Genomic DNA, 16,167 nt, shown 5'->3' on the forward strand with positions numbered 1-16,167 from the left:
TTCAGTATGGTTTTAGACCAGGTCATTCCACCATCTTACAGTGCATTAACCTGTACATGGTACTGGGAAAATATACGTTGGCACGTCAGGGCACAATTCATATGGCCTTTATGGACCTTTCCTCGGCCTTTGATTGTGTCAACCGGGCCGAGTTATGGGAGGCCATGGGCAATATGGGGGTAGAACAGAACCTGATCAACCTTCTGGCGGATTTACACCAGGACACCCGGGCTAATGTTCGATATTCCCAGGATTTGAAGGTTACTAGGGAATTCGGAGTACACCGGGGTGTAAGACAGGGCTGTATCCTGGCCCCATTTCTTTTTAACTTATATATTAACAATTTAGAGAATAATCTTTTAAATACATGAGCTGATTACCCTCATGTTGGGCGCAAATGGTTACCGGTCCTCCTGTATGCGGACGATGCCGTTTTGTTGGCCAGGACAGCAAAAGGCCTCCAATTGTTGCTTGATACCTTTTATAGTTTTATGAAAACCCGGGATCTCGCCATTAATAATTCAAAATCCTTTGTAATGAATGTAGGCAAAGGACATAACAAGACGCTCCCATTTCATGTAGACGGGGAGAAGATCCCTACAACAAAAACCTTCTCATACCTGGGGGTCCTGTTTGATAACCAACTGAAATGGGGACCCGCCATACAGAGGAAAAAGGGGGAGATAACCCGGGCTAATGCGGCCATTTTTAATTTTGAAAGGAAAATGGGCAAACGGCCAATTGCTGCGCTACTAAAAATTTACCAGGCCAAGAGCGTGGCGATAGGCTGTTATGGAAGTGAGTTATGGGGGCACATAGCTATTAATGATTTGGTGGTAGCTGAAAATAATTTCTTGAAACAGCTGTTGGGGGTCCCGAGGGGAACTGCTAACTTTATAGTGCACGAAGAACTATGTTCTCCCTATTTAAGTGACATAATAGCACTACGACCTTTAACATGCTGGTTGAAATGTTGGCTTAACAAGGATTTACCGTTAAACCACCAGCTTTTGAGAGAAGCTTTATCATGGGACAACATGTTAAAAATCCCATGGTTAAAATATTTGAAAAACTGCTTCCTCGCTTTAGGGCGCCCTGAACTTTTCCTGAACCCTGACTCTATCACCATAGCTGATGTAGAGTTTGTAAAGAACACCTTTTCTCTCATGCAGAACCTACAGCGTGAAGAGGCGGAACTAAACAAAAGTAGTGTTCGAAAATATGTTGTTTTACAAACCACATTCTGTATGGAACCCTATTTGTCCTGGCCAATGTCAAGCTTTGACCGTTTCCTGTTAATTAGGTTTCGTCTGCGTCTTTTTCATTTACAGCTAGTAGTCCCAAAAGGTAGCCATCAAGGCCAAGTGCTACCGTCCTGCGGCTGCGACCATGTGTCTCCGCAGAACTTGGTGCACTTTTTATTTATTTGTTCATTTTATGATACACCTCGGAGGATTTATCTTAAACCTCTTCTTAAAAAATTGAATTTTACCCAGGTTAGACATGCACTTTGCTATTTACAGCTGCTAAAAGACGAATGCACTTTTTTTGTAATCAGCTTTTTAAAATTAGCCCTACAATTTAGAAACTGTATGGAGGGTTAAAACGCCTAGAATCTCTGAAAATCTTTGCACTAGATCAAATGTGTTTATATTTTTGGATAAGAGGACTTTAGATATTTGGCTTTTATGATGATGATGTTTTTATTAAACTGTGTTTTTATGGTTGTTTTGTGTAAATAACCGAATAAAGATTTTCAAAGAAGACAAAGAATGGTTTATTCATCATGATGAATTAGTTTGGATTGAAGGACTAAATTTAGAGGCCCACTGAATGCAACAGGGGTGCTAAAGGGGAGACACTATCCTAATATAGAATTAACGCTATTGGAATCAGGGTACCATCTCGCATACAGCAGAATTAATAAGATTCCACTTCTCAGCTAGCCATCATCTAGACTTTCTCCTTTTTTTAAAATGTTCCTCAAGATCCTGGTTTCGCACTATGGTGATCTGAAGTCCTACTAGACTTTTATGCACTTTGTCACTACCTTCAAGGCCTTTGTCACCATGCAGAATGTGATAGAAGAACGCTTAAAAGCAACTGTATCACCTGCCTGCAGGCACGTTCTATTCAAATCTGATCTCAGCAGGCCCTGTCACCTTTAACTGGCATCCAATCAAATTATTTGATCTGCTTTACTTGATTCCATTAAGAACTATGTATATGTTGCAAAACCAAACTGCTATATATTGCTTACCTGAAAAGAAATGTGGGGTGGCTACAAGTTGCAGTGGTTTGCACAAACCACAAAACCACAAAGTAAGTAAAATAAATAATTTTGCCATTATTTAGAGTGTGGTGGGTGGGATAATCCTTCCACTCATGGAGGATATCTCCCCACCGAATTACAAGTGCCTTTGCACTTGAAATACATTGGAGGGGGCATTTACCATGTTAGTAAAGGACTATACTGTTTGCCAAACTCTAAACAAGGTCTTTTTTCTTTAATATTATTTATAATTTATCTGTTTTCAATACTACAATCTTGCATGTGAGGGGTGTAATGGTAGATCTACTTCATAGAGAACTTAGTGATGAAGAAAGGAGGAGAATGTGGAGCATGATGAGGCAGGAGGTGTGACAGCAAATATGCTGGGGGTGAAAACTAAAAAGTGGGACTGCGGACAAGTTGCGCCAGCCAGGTCACCCTCTTACTCTTGCATCAGCGTCATCAGATTTCCAGTACCAAGATGTGCTAATCCAGCATCCAATTTTTATTTTGTTTAAAAAAATACTGCAAGCTCTGCATTTTGAAAAACTTGCAAATTTGCAAATGTATTGGTCAAACATTTTGGTAACTTGGTGCCTGCCTAGGTAAAATGAGGACTGAAGTTGGTTTGCATTGATTAGCAATACTAATTAAGGGCTAATAACTAATGGCCTTGACACTAATTAACTGTAAAAAGATTTCATAGTGGAATAATGTTGGTGACACTGACAGTGACACCTGTACTTCATTTGAAAGGCTTCAAGACATCTTTCTGTTTTTTTGTCATATTAAGAAAACCTCCCATCATATGCCATTATGCTACAGAGACTACCTCTGTCAATCAACAGTTCAAGGTCACAACCAAAAATATTTATTAAATGAATTATCGAGAGTACTTACCTAGACACTGCATCAGTCAGCGTCTCACTGCCTACACAAAAAAAAAATACAATAGAATTTGATAAAGAGCGTGGATTAAGTAGAGGTAGGAATGATTCAGAAAGAGAGAAAGAGCAAGAGAGCAAGAAAAAAGAGGACAGAACTGGGGCTGCTCCTCGGCTAAGATACAGTAGAATGACCCCACTGCTTTCAAAGCAGTGAAAAAAGAAAATGATAATAGCTTTCTTATTTTAATTTTATTTTTGGTACCTGCTGGGCTGGGTTAAGGCAGAGCTGGGGTCACAGGGGGTGGAGTGGTGGGCACACTCTAAGTGTGCATGACGTCTTGGGCCGGACAAACAGTCATGTGCACTTTGCATGTTCCCCACCAGGTTGTAATGCACAGCCTGGTAGGGAACATGCACAGGCTTCCTGTCCCCATCTGAGCAACAAGTCACGGTGCTCAAACCAATCACAACGAATGTATGGCGTTACAACACATACATTTATAACGAATGCCTTTACAAAGCAGTTTTTACATCGTAACATCCTTTACAATGTATTCTTTTACATCACATGCTATTACATCGCATTTTTCGAAACTACCTTTACAACGCTTTGCAATACATTGCAAAATACCATTACAATGCATATCATTACAACGATTTCCATTACATCGCATTTAGGGTAAGTGTTGGATAGTGTAGGGGTAATAATTACTATTCTAACTCCAGTGAGTGCAACAATAGGGTAAGTGTTGGATAGTGTAAGGGTAAAATTTACTATTCTAACTCCAGTGAGTGCAACAGTAGGGTAAGTGTCGGATAGTGTAAGGGTACTATGCATTGTAATGGTATGCGTTGTAATGACTTGTGATGTACTGCCTGCATTGTAGTGACATGCATTGTAATGACATGCATTGTAATGACATGCGATGTAAAGGATGTTGCGATGTAATGACTGAGTTGTAAAGGTAGTGCAATGTAATGACTGCGTTGTGAAGGTTGTTCCCCTATCACAACACTGCATTGCAGCACTGTGATTGACTTTGGGGAGCCTGTGTGTGCTCCCTGCTTTGTTCTGGGACATCCGCAGGGAAGCAAAGGAGAGACGCCGCCGGCCGAAGAGGGAAGTGTTTAGTTTGTTTTTCTCAAACCTCACCTCCCCTATTCCCTGCCAGCCGCTTCTGGAATAGAAACAGCCAATAAGAAAAAGAAACAGTACACTGGCTGAATCTTTTAGACAGGAGAGGCATGTAGTTATGGCTCCTTGAAGGAGACCGGTAAAAAATCTTGCCTCTCACTATACATTAGGCTGCTACCACCGTCAGTCCAAATTGTGAACTAGCTTGGGACATAATCCTGCTTAGTCCTTGGTGCCCGATGCTCCGAGCATCACAATATATATATAATGAATATAAGAAGCCTGTCATACAGTGGGGCCTAGCAGTATCGCTCCACCCCAGGGACTGTGAAGAAGTGTAGGGAGCTCCGCATTATAGATTTGAGTGGGAGGAGTGATCAGGGGTGAGACTCTGTTCTTTCTTCCAACCACCCCACTTTCTGCTCCCGAAAGAGCAACTATAAAATGCTGATGTGTGTGCAGTGTGGGGGATGTGTCATTGGGAGGAGCGCTCATCCATGGTTCTCACCTGGTACTGAAAGGTGTACACTTGTCCCTGGTCCTGATAGAGCTACAACCACCGGTATGAAGGGCCCCCACACCTCCTCACTGACAGTGCCTATATTGTTGTAGAACTGATTGGCTGGAATGTGATTGATTTTATGGCAAGACAGGAGGCTAATGTTATGCATAAACCTTTATTTACCAGTTCCAGGCGGCACCTTTATAGAATCTCAGAAAGAACTTTAACAACCAAACAATGGAATAGAACAGTACAGTCTAATGTAAGCCTCCTGCCCGCCGTATCCTCCTTCTTTTGTTTTCTGCTTCTGAGCAGATGAACAAGTTACTCACCTTCTGTAATGTTTTTTCCTGGTGGATGCAGTATCTGCCTGTAGAATCCTCACCTTTTGAATTATCCCCATGCATAGCATTCTATGGAAACATTTCTCCATAGCTCCCCCACGTCAACGAGGACGTCACAATTCATTGGCTACACACTCGACTCCGCGTGACATCATAGGAGCCATAAGAAGACCCTTTGGCATGCTAAGGTCACTTCCACCCATTTTTTTCCGTGCATTCGAGGTGAACCGGTGAACCAACAACATTTCCAACAAGTATACATAGTATACAGTACAAAATCTAATAAGGAAATAACCACATGCTATAGAAATTCCAAGTCAAAGCATCCTCATGATTTAAATCGAAAATCTCACAGGAAACATTCATGCGAAAGATATATACAATTGTATTTCCTGTATAATCAGACAGGCAACGGGGAGGCGGTGGGTCAGTGAGAATTCCACAGGCAGATACTGTATACACCAGAAAAGGCATTACCGAAGATAAGTAACTTGTTCTTCTGATGAATAAATCTGCCTATGGATTCCTCAACTTTTGAATAGAATCCCAAGCAGTCCCATAGGATGATGTCAGCCTGTGTATATCAAAAAATCCTGTAATACAGAACAAGCAAAATGGCCATCCCACCTCACTTCTGAACCAAGCAATAATATTTTGCAAAAGTGTGGAGGGAGTACCAAGTTGCTGCTTCGCAGATGTCAATCCCAGGGCCACCTCCAGCCAAAGCAGAAGATGAAGATTTAGCTCTGGTAGAATGAGCAGAAATACCTTCAGGTGTCTCCTTCTTAGCTATAGCGTAGCAAATCTTGTAACAAAAAATGATCCACCTGGATAAAGTTCTCTTGAGGAAAGTTCCCCCTTCATCTTGCCCACATATTCAATATATAGCTAGTAGTCTAATCTGCAATCTCAGGCTCTCTCGATATAAAAACTTACTTCCCTCTTAGGGTCCAAACAATGAAGCCTCTCTTCCTCCTTTGAAGGATGTGGGGGAGGGTAGAAAGTAGGCAGTCTGGATTGCCATAGGTGTAATGGAGTAACCACCTTAGGCAGGAAAGTAGCTCTGGTCCAAAGCATCAGCTTATCTGCTTTAAAGGATGTAAAGGGAGGCTTGGAACTAAGAGTCTGCAAATCACTCACTCTTCTAGCAGATGTAATAGCAACAGAAAATATAGTTTTGAAGTTAAAAAGCCTCAATGGGCAACTATGCAAGTGCTAAAAAGGCAAACCGGTATGAAATGTAAGACCCCACTGAGGCGTTATAAATGGAGTGGGAGAAAACTTATTAGTGAGACCCTTAATAAATTTAATAATTATAGGGGATTTAAAAAACAAAGTCTGGTCCAGTAAACAAAGAAATGCAGACAAGGCAGATAGATATCCTTTAACAGTTGCAACAGCACAACCTTGCTGCACCAGGGATAGCGTAAAACTTAAAACATCTGATAAATGGGCTTTCAAAAAGTCAATCGACTGCTCTCCACACCACTTAACAAATGTTGTCCACCTACCAGCATAGACGGTCTTTGTGGAGTGTCTTCTGGCAGATAAAATAATGTCCACCACATCAGGAGGGAGAGAAAAAGAACTCAGGTTGCCACATTCAATCTGCAGGTATGAAGGTGCAGGCTCTGGAGGCGGGGGAGTAGAATCTGCCCCTGTGATTGCGAGACGAAGTCTGCCCTGATAGGGAGACGGGGTGCAGGGCACACTGAGAGGAATAGAAGGTCTGTGTACCACACCCTACTCGGACAATATGGGCTATTATTATGACTTGGGCCCGGTCTTGAGGAATCTTCCTCAGAACTTGAGCAATCAAGGGTATAAGGGGAAACACATAAAGAAGCTGGGAGCCACATTCTAACTGAAATGTGCCAACCAACACTCCCTCATCGTATAATGGAGACTGAGGAACATGGGGAAGTGTGTGTCCTCGTGAGTGTCAAACAGGTCAAACCAAGGAAACCACCACATCTCAAAAATGTAATGTACCGCTTCCGGATGGAGATGACACTTGTGATCGGCTGATTAATGCCGACTGAGACTGACGCATGTATAATCAGAACCACGGCCAAATCTGATGGTACTGAACCCAGGATTAAAGACTCAGAGCTTTTCTCCCCAGAAGATACGACCTTACTCCTCCCTGTTTGCTGATATGCAACATTGTGGTGGTGTTGCCTGAACTGACTGACCACAAAGGGAAGGGAGGAAGGCCTCGAGAGCCAGACATATCACCCTCAGTTCCAAAAGATTGATGTGCAACAAACTTTCCTCTGGAAACAAAAGACCTCTGACCTCCAGATCCCCAAGATGAGCTCCTCACCCTAGAGTGGAGATCCATTGTCACGCTGGCCACTGGAGAAGGAGGGTGAAACAGCTTCTCTTGAGACAGGTTGCTTGAAATACTCCATCATTGCAGATCTGTCTGACGCAGTTTTTGAGGAGATTCTGACTAACTCCTCAAGATCTCCATTGTGTTGAAACCACTGCCTGCAGAGGCACCACTAAAGAGCCCTCATATGCAAGAATGCATGTTTGACCAACTGAATGCAAGAAGCAAACAGACCAAGCAGACGCAAGACCTTAAGGACTGGAACAAATGTTCCTTTCTGAAACACTGGAATCATAGCCTGAATGTCCTGAACCCTCTGTGGAGGCAGGAAGACATGACTCACTGTGGTGTCCAGTACTGCGCCTATGACCAGGTTGCACTGAGAGGGGTCCAGGTAAGATTTGGTTATATTTAGAGAAAACCCCAAGCTTAACAACAGTAAAGTTGACAACTGCAAATGGCGTAACACCATCTCTGGCGACTGCGCTTTGAGCAGCCAGTCACCTACATTCAGGAACACTGGTTTTCCCGACTTTCTGAGATGTGCTGCCACCACACCCATCACCTTTGTGAAGACGCGGGGTGTGGAAGTAAGGCAGAATGTAGGGACTGCAAACTGATAATGCTGAGACCCCACCGTAAAATGGAGATATTTCTGATGCGACTTCAGAATGGGAATGGGAACATATGCATCTGTAAATCAATTGAAATCATAGAGTATTCTTTCTCCAGTGCAAGGATAACCTGTGCCAGCATCAACATTTTGAACTTTTCCTGTTTGAAGAATTAATTCAAAATCCTGAGGTCGAGGATCGGCCATAAATGACTGTCCTTTTTGGTAAGCAGGAAATTCTGGGGACAACACCCCTGTCCTATTTCTTGCTCTCGAACCAACTCCATTGCATCCTTTTGGAGCAGAAATTGCACCTCCTGCTGGAGAAGCAGAAGATGCTTTTTGTAGCAAATGCCTTGTCGGGGAGGAAAAGGAGGGGGACACTCCTGGAAGGGTAGGGCATAGCCATTCTCCACAATGTCTAGTGACAGACCTCAAGTGAGGCAGAAAACAGGCCACCTGTCCTCCCACTGGGCAAGCATGCCTTAAAATGATTGAGCTAGAGCTATTTCCTGCAACAATGGCGGGAGAGGAAGATGAGGAGGAGGCTTGTTGACAATGAGAACCACGCAGAGGACCTCTGTCCTTTCCTCTGAAGCTCTTATAAAGTGGATTTGAGCCTTGCTGCTGCTGTTGCTGCCAACGTCTCCCCAGAAAGGACAGGTTCCTCGAGAAACTTTGCAATCTGTGAAATTGCCTATAGTCCTTAGGCTGGGTCGGGCGTCCAAAGGACCTCTCAATCACCCTGCTGTCCTTCAATCTCTGCAGCGCAGAGTCAGCCTTGGCCCCAAACAAACAAGACCCATCAAATAGTAAGTCCAAAAGAGTAGCCTGGACATTCGACAAAAAGCCCATTCTCCTCAACCAGGTATTATATCTAGTGGCCACATAAGAAGCCATGGGTATTGCCACCGATTCCAGTGTCCAGCCCTGATTGTATAACCAGGCAGGCAGCCGCCTGAGCTCCTGATAACAGTTCAGAAAAATGACCTTGAAGATCCATCGGCAACTTCAGGATGACCTCCTTCGCTGAGTCCGTCAAGAGATGTACATAACACCCAATAGACAAGTCTCATTAGTAGACTTAAGGGCCATATTCCAAGAAGAAAATATCTTTTTGGCTGACTACTCCATCCTTTTGGACTTCTTATCTGCAGGTGTAGTAGGAAAAGAACCAGTAGACAACTTGGAGGAGTATGAAGCCTGAAATACTATACTTCCAGGCGTAGGGTGAGATGATAAAAATGCTGGGTCGCCTGGATCTACCTTATATCTCCTGGCCACTGACCTAGAAACTGCAGGAGAGGTCATAGGCTTTTGTCAGATCTCAAGGATATGTTCAATTATTGCCTCATTGAAATACGAAGAAGAGGCTGACCAATGTAGCACCTCTTTAAGGATATTAGACTTAAATTCGGCAGATGGAAGTGGCAACCCCAATATTTCTGAAGCCTTTTCGTATCATTGCATGATAAGATGTCATTTCTGGAGGTGGCAAACCTTTAGGAGACACTAGCTCCCAGTCAAGGAGGTATCAAATCCATTCGCCTCCTGTAATTCCTCAAAGTCCGGATCAAAATACACAATTTTTCCCTCTTCAGCCCATTCATGTTTTCCTGATACCTTTCCTCTTCAAACAACCTCTGAGCCGCCCTATGGGATCTAATTCCCTGTCTGCGGCCATAGAGGCAGCACCGGTGACTTTAGTACCGGTGAGGTAGGGCAATCCAAATGTGGATTCGACTGCGGACAAACCAATGCCTCATGCAGAATGCAGCAAGCATAGAAAGCGGACAAAACGACGAGAAATAAAAGTATTTCTCCTCATTTCACCTCCTTACGCTTTCTCATAGGGAGGCATAGGATTCTGACAAATTCCGAGGTTTTCGAAACCTTTTAAATTTGGGAATGCAACAGAATCCATGGGTGTTGAGTGGGAACACCCACAGCAACACCCATATGACGCCCCTTTCACACAAATTGATGCATGAAAAGGGGACGTATTTACAAGGTCATGAAAAGTCACACAGGGTGGCTTTGTGTGGCCTTGTAAATATAGGCCAGCACACCTCGCCATTGGTGCGTCAAAAAAAGTGACACACTGGCCGCGCAAGGAGCTTGAAAATGAGCCCTGCAGCATTTAAAGTATTTACTGGTCACACTGTAAGTATTTATAGTACAGTTAGAGAGTTTAATTACTGTTAATAGGCCAGTGGGTGAAGACAGCATCTCATGCTTGTAGTTGCTTCAAAGTACAGGCATTCTGCTTGGTTTGGCTTCAATACCGCCTTAGGGTGGGCGGGTATCTTTGTTATGGGCACACTCCGCATCTAAGGCTGATTTGAAAGGAATTAGGCCTTGTTGAACAACCGCAGGGAAACGGATCGGATTCTTCCTGTGCGCGCGGAAAAGGCATGCTCTGGAGGTAAGTAGACAGCTTTATCAATCTGAAGGAGTGCTTCATGAGATTTGGAAAAGAACAAAGACAATGACGGAATCTTTCTTCTATCAAAGTTTTGATGATAATTCAAAGTTATGTATTGTGCACTGTCTAAGAGAGTAGGATTCAAGAGTGAATAAATATAGGAGTCATGGTACAGATCAGTTACTGGTTTCCTATGTGAAACCAGATAGTGGAGTGACAGCAGTTACTTTTGCAAGATGGGTGAAAGAAGTCATGAATGAGGCTGGAGTGAATTTAACACATTTAAAGCCGCATTCTGTAAGAGGTGCGATAGTTAGCAAAACATTTATGTTTGGAGCAAGATTGAAAGAAATTCTGAAAGTGGCTGACTGGAGTAATGGAGGGGTGTTCAGGAAACTTGAGGTCAAGCCAGTGGATCATGTTTCAAACAAGGTGTTACAAAGCTTTGAACATGCATAGTGCTAGCCTCTTGTCTTGCCACAAAATGTCGATTCTCAGAGGTTTCACTGCATAGAAAATCCTAATTTTACTCAAGAAAAGGAGGCTGGCATTGTAAGGTGTGGAGGGCTAAGGAATATAAGTGGTTACATTGGAAATATTGTTAAATAATTATTTGTTTTAGTTTGAAAAACGTTTTGAAAGGTTTTGAAGTCTTGAGAAAGAATGAAATGTTGATGTGTTTTGTGTTTTTTCCAGAGAAATAAAGGTCAAATTAGAAGATGAGAAGAGGATTTACAGAATGCAACCGAACAAAAGCGGAAGAAAATGGCGGGCAGGAGACTGTAGTGTTATATTCATTAATTGGTTCTTAAAGTTCTTTTTGAGATTCTTTATGGAACTGTGCTGTTGTATTGAGGTCCAAAATGTACGTAACAGCTTCTCTGCCTACGACCATCGGCTGACAGGATGTACCACAAGGGGCCAGCGTTACATAGCTATCTGCCTACAACCCGGAGGCCGGCAATGATGCAAGGACCAATTTATCAGAAACAAAAAAATAATACAAGATTGATCATCAGTCAAGCACAGACCACAGGATAAAGTGAAAATAAATCAGAGAACCTCCACACCTGTATTTCATACTAGTTGCATGCCTGACTACTCTAAATCCCTCTGGGACCCCTACAAAGTAACTGGTGCTATGAGGAGGATTTATGGTCTTTCAGCGTCTGAAGGAGGGAGCAAGCTAAAGAGTCGCAGGTATTTGGGGCAGGTCACTTCCCTAAATTCAGCGGAAAGGATGCAGATAAGAGGGGCCCATTTATTGGGGTAGGTGGCTGCTCAGTTCTCCACCAGGAGGGACGTTTGTACCATTGCTAGGGAAAACCATATCTTGTGTTGCCAGGAAACATGATCTATAATATTATCCTTTCCCCAGCGCATGAGAAAGAATCACTTAATGTGCAGCATTTAATGCCAAAGCCATCTACTGTCCCCGAAGCAAGTGTACTCTGTGAAGCATGGAAGGGCGGTATCAAACACAGCTTCAATATCATCTAAAACCTTCTCCTGGAAACTGGTCAGGTTGGGACAATGCCATAGAAGATGTAAAAGTGAGCCAGTCTGCCCACAACCCCGCCAGCATTTCTCAGAACGCCCCTTGTTGCATCTGTGAATATGTGCAGGTGTGAGATACCAATATGAGACTACTTTGTAAGGCACCTCTGTGCCAGCCATGTTGCGTGCAGTATGCTGTGCTCTACTGTCGATGTTGTTCCATTCCTTTGAGGCAAGAGAGTGTGACAATTCTTCTTCCCAGAGTAACTGAGTAAAGTCAAGTGCTTTCTCTGCATCGATAGAGAGGAAGAGTGCCTCTTTTTGTGACCGAATATGTCCATGAGGTGCAGAAGCCTTTTTAGGATTGTCCCACATTGCCTGGTGGGGATAAAGCTGGATTAGTCGGGGTCGACCAACCCTGACAGCACTGGGTTTAGCTGGGCAGCCAGGATCCCTATGAACAGTTCGGCATCTATATTGAGGAGGGAAATAGGTCTGTATGACCCAGAGTCCCCAGGGTCCTTCGATGGCTTAAGAAAAACAGACCCTGTGCACACGCTTATGAGATAACTGGTCCTGAAGTTTAGGACTCGACAAATAGGGGAGAAATCTCTCGAGGTTGAAATGAAGGTGAGACACAACGGTTGTGAGTGTGAAGGAGATTTATAAGTCAATTATGGTCAGTACAAATAATATAAGCCAGCCGACACGTGTTTCATCACACCGTGAAGGAGATGTGACTCATCAGGGCTGATAGTGCTTGAAAAAGGTCAATAGCGTGGTGGCAATTGAAAACTATATTGCCAGCCACGTGTGCACATTGAAAGCGATAAATCAATGTGTGCCCTGCTCATAGTGACGGGAACGGTGAATCTAGACGGGTGTGTCCCAGATTCAAACAGGGACCTGAGGAAAGGAAAAGCGCGCCCCCCAGTGCGGGCGGGAAGCGTTCATGGTCCGGGTAGTGGAACCAACGCAGGTACTGGTAATTAGTGCGGGCGGGAAGCGTTCTCGGTTCGGGTAGTGGAACTACGCAGATTCACTGTTCCCGTCACTACGAGCAGGGCACACATTGATTTATCGCTTTCAATGTGCACACGTGGCTGGCAATATAGTTTTCCTCATATCTACGCACCTCCTCCCTCTGCGCCATCCAGATTGAGTTCACCGAGCCAGGATCCGCAATGTGTCATCCACACCACTCACAGCCCTGGCTCTAATGCTGCAATCACCACCGCCGGGGGCCCACGGACCATCTCGCCCGGCCTGTCCAGGCCACTGCTATGGATGCCTTTCCCACGGTGGCGGGTTGCGTGCCCTGCTCTGCTTCTCCGGGGACAGGCCTGTTGGGGAGCCAGGCGCCCTCACACTCCTGCAGACCGCTCAGGTACCGGTGGGAAGGCCTCGTTCCTGTTCAGGGCAGCACCCCCCAGGTGGTGGGGGGCACTGCATGCTGCTGCAGTGCTCCATCCCAAGCATGCCCCCGCAGGCCGCTCGCAGTCTCCCCTCAGTATTGGCAGGAAACCCCCTAGTAAGGCACTCTCAACACAGGTGACAGCAGTGGCCCAGCAGCCCCGCCCCACCTCCAGGACAGTTAGGTTGGCCTCTGATGACAGGGGAGCCCACATGCTGGCCAAAGTGTTCCAGACCAGGTGAACGCGGCCAGCAGGCTCCCCTCCACTCTCGCTTCAGGCAGCCGCCAGTCCTCTTCCCTATGACCACCACACAGCCTCATGGTCGGTAGGCCCCAGCTGCGACAACTGCCGTTGGGTATCTCCAGGCTCGTCTGCACACTTGCCGCTGGGGGGGACTCTCCCCACACTCTGGTACTGCTCTCTTACCTTGGAAGTGGGACAGGACAGTGCTGAAAGTAGCTATTCTGTGTCAGAGAGACCAGAAAGGCCGTCTCACCCGACCGACATCTTGGCAACGACCTCCTAATTGAGTTTCTATGAAGGTGCTGCTTGGAAGCGGTAAATAAAGGTTTATCCCTAATACTAGCCTCTTTGTCTCAAATAAAATCACTAGTCTCTATGCAGTGAAACCTCTGAGAAAAAAAATTCTCCACTACTGTCACTGCATTGTGATGTTGTGTGAACTGTAGGGAAGAGGAAGAATATGAGAGATTGCACAGAACCTTAATGTAGTCTTTCACCATCAACAGATTTCGGACCTCTCAGTAGTGTGAGATAGGCCTGAGGTGGGGGACACTCTTAGCTTTCTCCTCCCCCACAGGCACGATGGTGAGTAAAAGGAGCAAATGTTTCACTTGTCTACTATACAATAAACATCCACATTGGCCCAAGAGTGTCATGTTTGCATAAGGTGTCACTAGATCTTTGCCTAACAAGAGTGTGTGGAAGGCCCCAGAATGGAACAATTTATTGTGTTGTGGTTTGTTGACACAGTCCTTGCTTGAAAACAATCACAACTTTTTCTCAGTAGAACAAGCCAATAGAGGTCCAAGCACACCACCAATCCTAGGAGCTCCTTCCACACCAATGGTGTGGTGACTTTTTAATTAACGTGATAGAGAACCCTTCTTACAGACCTAACATTCCAAGGGCCTCTGTATAGTACAAAAATGGAAAGTGAAAAATGTTCCAGACTGCGCTACAGTAGTATGACATCCAAGGAATCACTGCTGTATGTTAAAAAGCAATAAAGGCAAATTAATATTTGTTATTGGTTAATGTTCCTGGCCGAACTACATGTTATGGACGACAACAAGGTACATTTCTCTGCCACACCGATAAAAGCAAAAACATGGCTAGTATCAGAAGGAGAAACTGACATCCTCTAGCAAGGATACAGTGAGGAGGGAACACCTGGTGAGCAAACTGGAAACTTCATGACCACCCAACCCGGGAACAGGCAGCCAAAGAAACATCCATGATCATGTAGCCTCAGAAAGACTGTCAGGAGACAACTTGGAAACATAAAGCGATCTGGACAATGATGAACGTGCAGCAGTTGAGATGGCACTGTAGGAGCATATCCTTTTCATTATAACTACTGTTCATTGACACTTTACATCAATCAACCAATCAAACAGGATTTTTTAAGCTTTACTTATCACCCATGAGAGTATCCAGATGCTTGGGGGGTAGGGGGGATGTAGGCAGTTGCTGCCCAGATGAATTATTCAAAGAGCTAAGTCTCCAGGTTCTTCTTGAACTCCTGTAGGGTGGAGAATATACAAAGGTGGAGAGAGAGGCTGTTCCAGGACCTGGCTGCCAGGTTTGAGAAGGCGTGTCCGCCGCTCTTGATTCAGTGAATGCGGGGTGTGTAGGCCAAGAAGAGGCATGAAGAGTGACGTTTGCGAGTAGGTTGGTGTACGTTCACCCAATGGTTGAGGTATGCTGCTTCCTTGTTGTGAAGGGCTTTGTAGGCATGGGTGAGCAGTTTGAACTGGTACCATTTGCTAATGGGAAGCCAGTGTAGAGCTTTGAGGTGGGGGGATATGTGGGTATGCCTCACAGGTTGAAGATGAGCCTGGCTGCTGCATGCTGGAGGGAGAAGGAGGGAGTTGCTGTAGTTTTGTCAGCTGGTGATGAGGCCTGGGTGATGGTGCATCTGACTTCAAAGGGGAGCCATTTGAAGATTTTTTGGAGCAAGCACAAGGTGAGGAAGCAGGAGGAGGATGAGACAGTTGCTCTGACTTCTCTTCAAGAGCTTGCTGTTGAGTACTATTCTAAGGTTTCTACCGTGCTCTGTGAGTGTTCATGTGGGTGTGGACCCAAGCTCCATTGGCCACCAGGAATCGTCCCACAGGGAGTTGTTGCTCCCGAAGATCAGCATTTCTGTTTTATCTTTGTTGAGCTTACGGCATCTGCTTCCCATGTGCTTAGTGAACCTTTGTGGAGGTCAGTGTTGTTGAAGAGTCTGTTGAGTTTGGTTGCCGGTGGTTGGAATTCAAGTTCTCATAGATGGTGGTGATTTTGGTGAAAAGAAATTGGCGAGAGTGTCAAGAGTGTTCTCGGTGGCTGTGGGGTTGGAGAACCCTGTGCTGATGCAGAATAGTTCCTTGCTGTAGTTCAAGCTGGTGTCTAGGTGGGAAGCCAGGGCATTTTTTGGGTGGTTTTGAGTTGGTGGTGGCACCCGTTGAGGGCTAGTTTGAAATTGTTACGGTCGATGTTTGTCTTGCTGGTGTACAA

Source organism: Lissotriton vulgaris, chromosome 10 (assembly GCF_964263255.1).
Source record: "Lissotriton vulgaris chromosome 10, aLisVul1.2, whole genome shotgun sequence".
Taxonomy (NCBI): Eukaryota; Metazoa; Chordata; class Amphibia; order Caudata; family Salamandridae; genus Lissotriton; species Lissotriton vulgaris.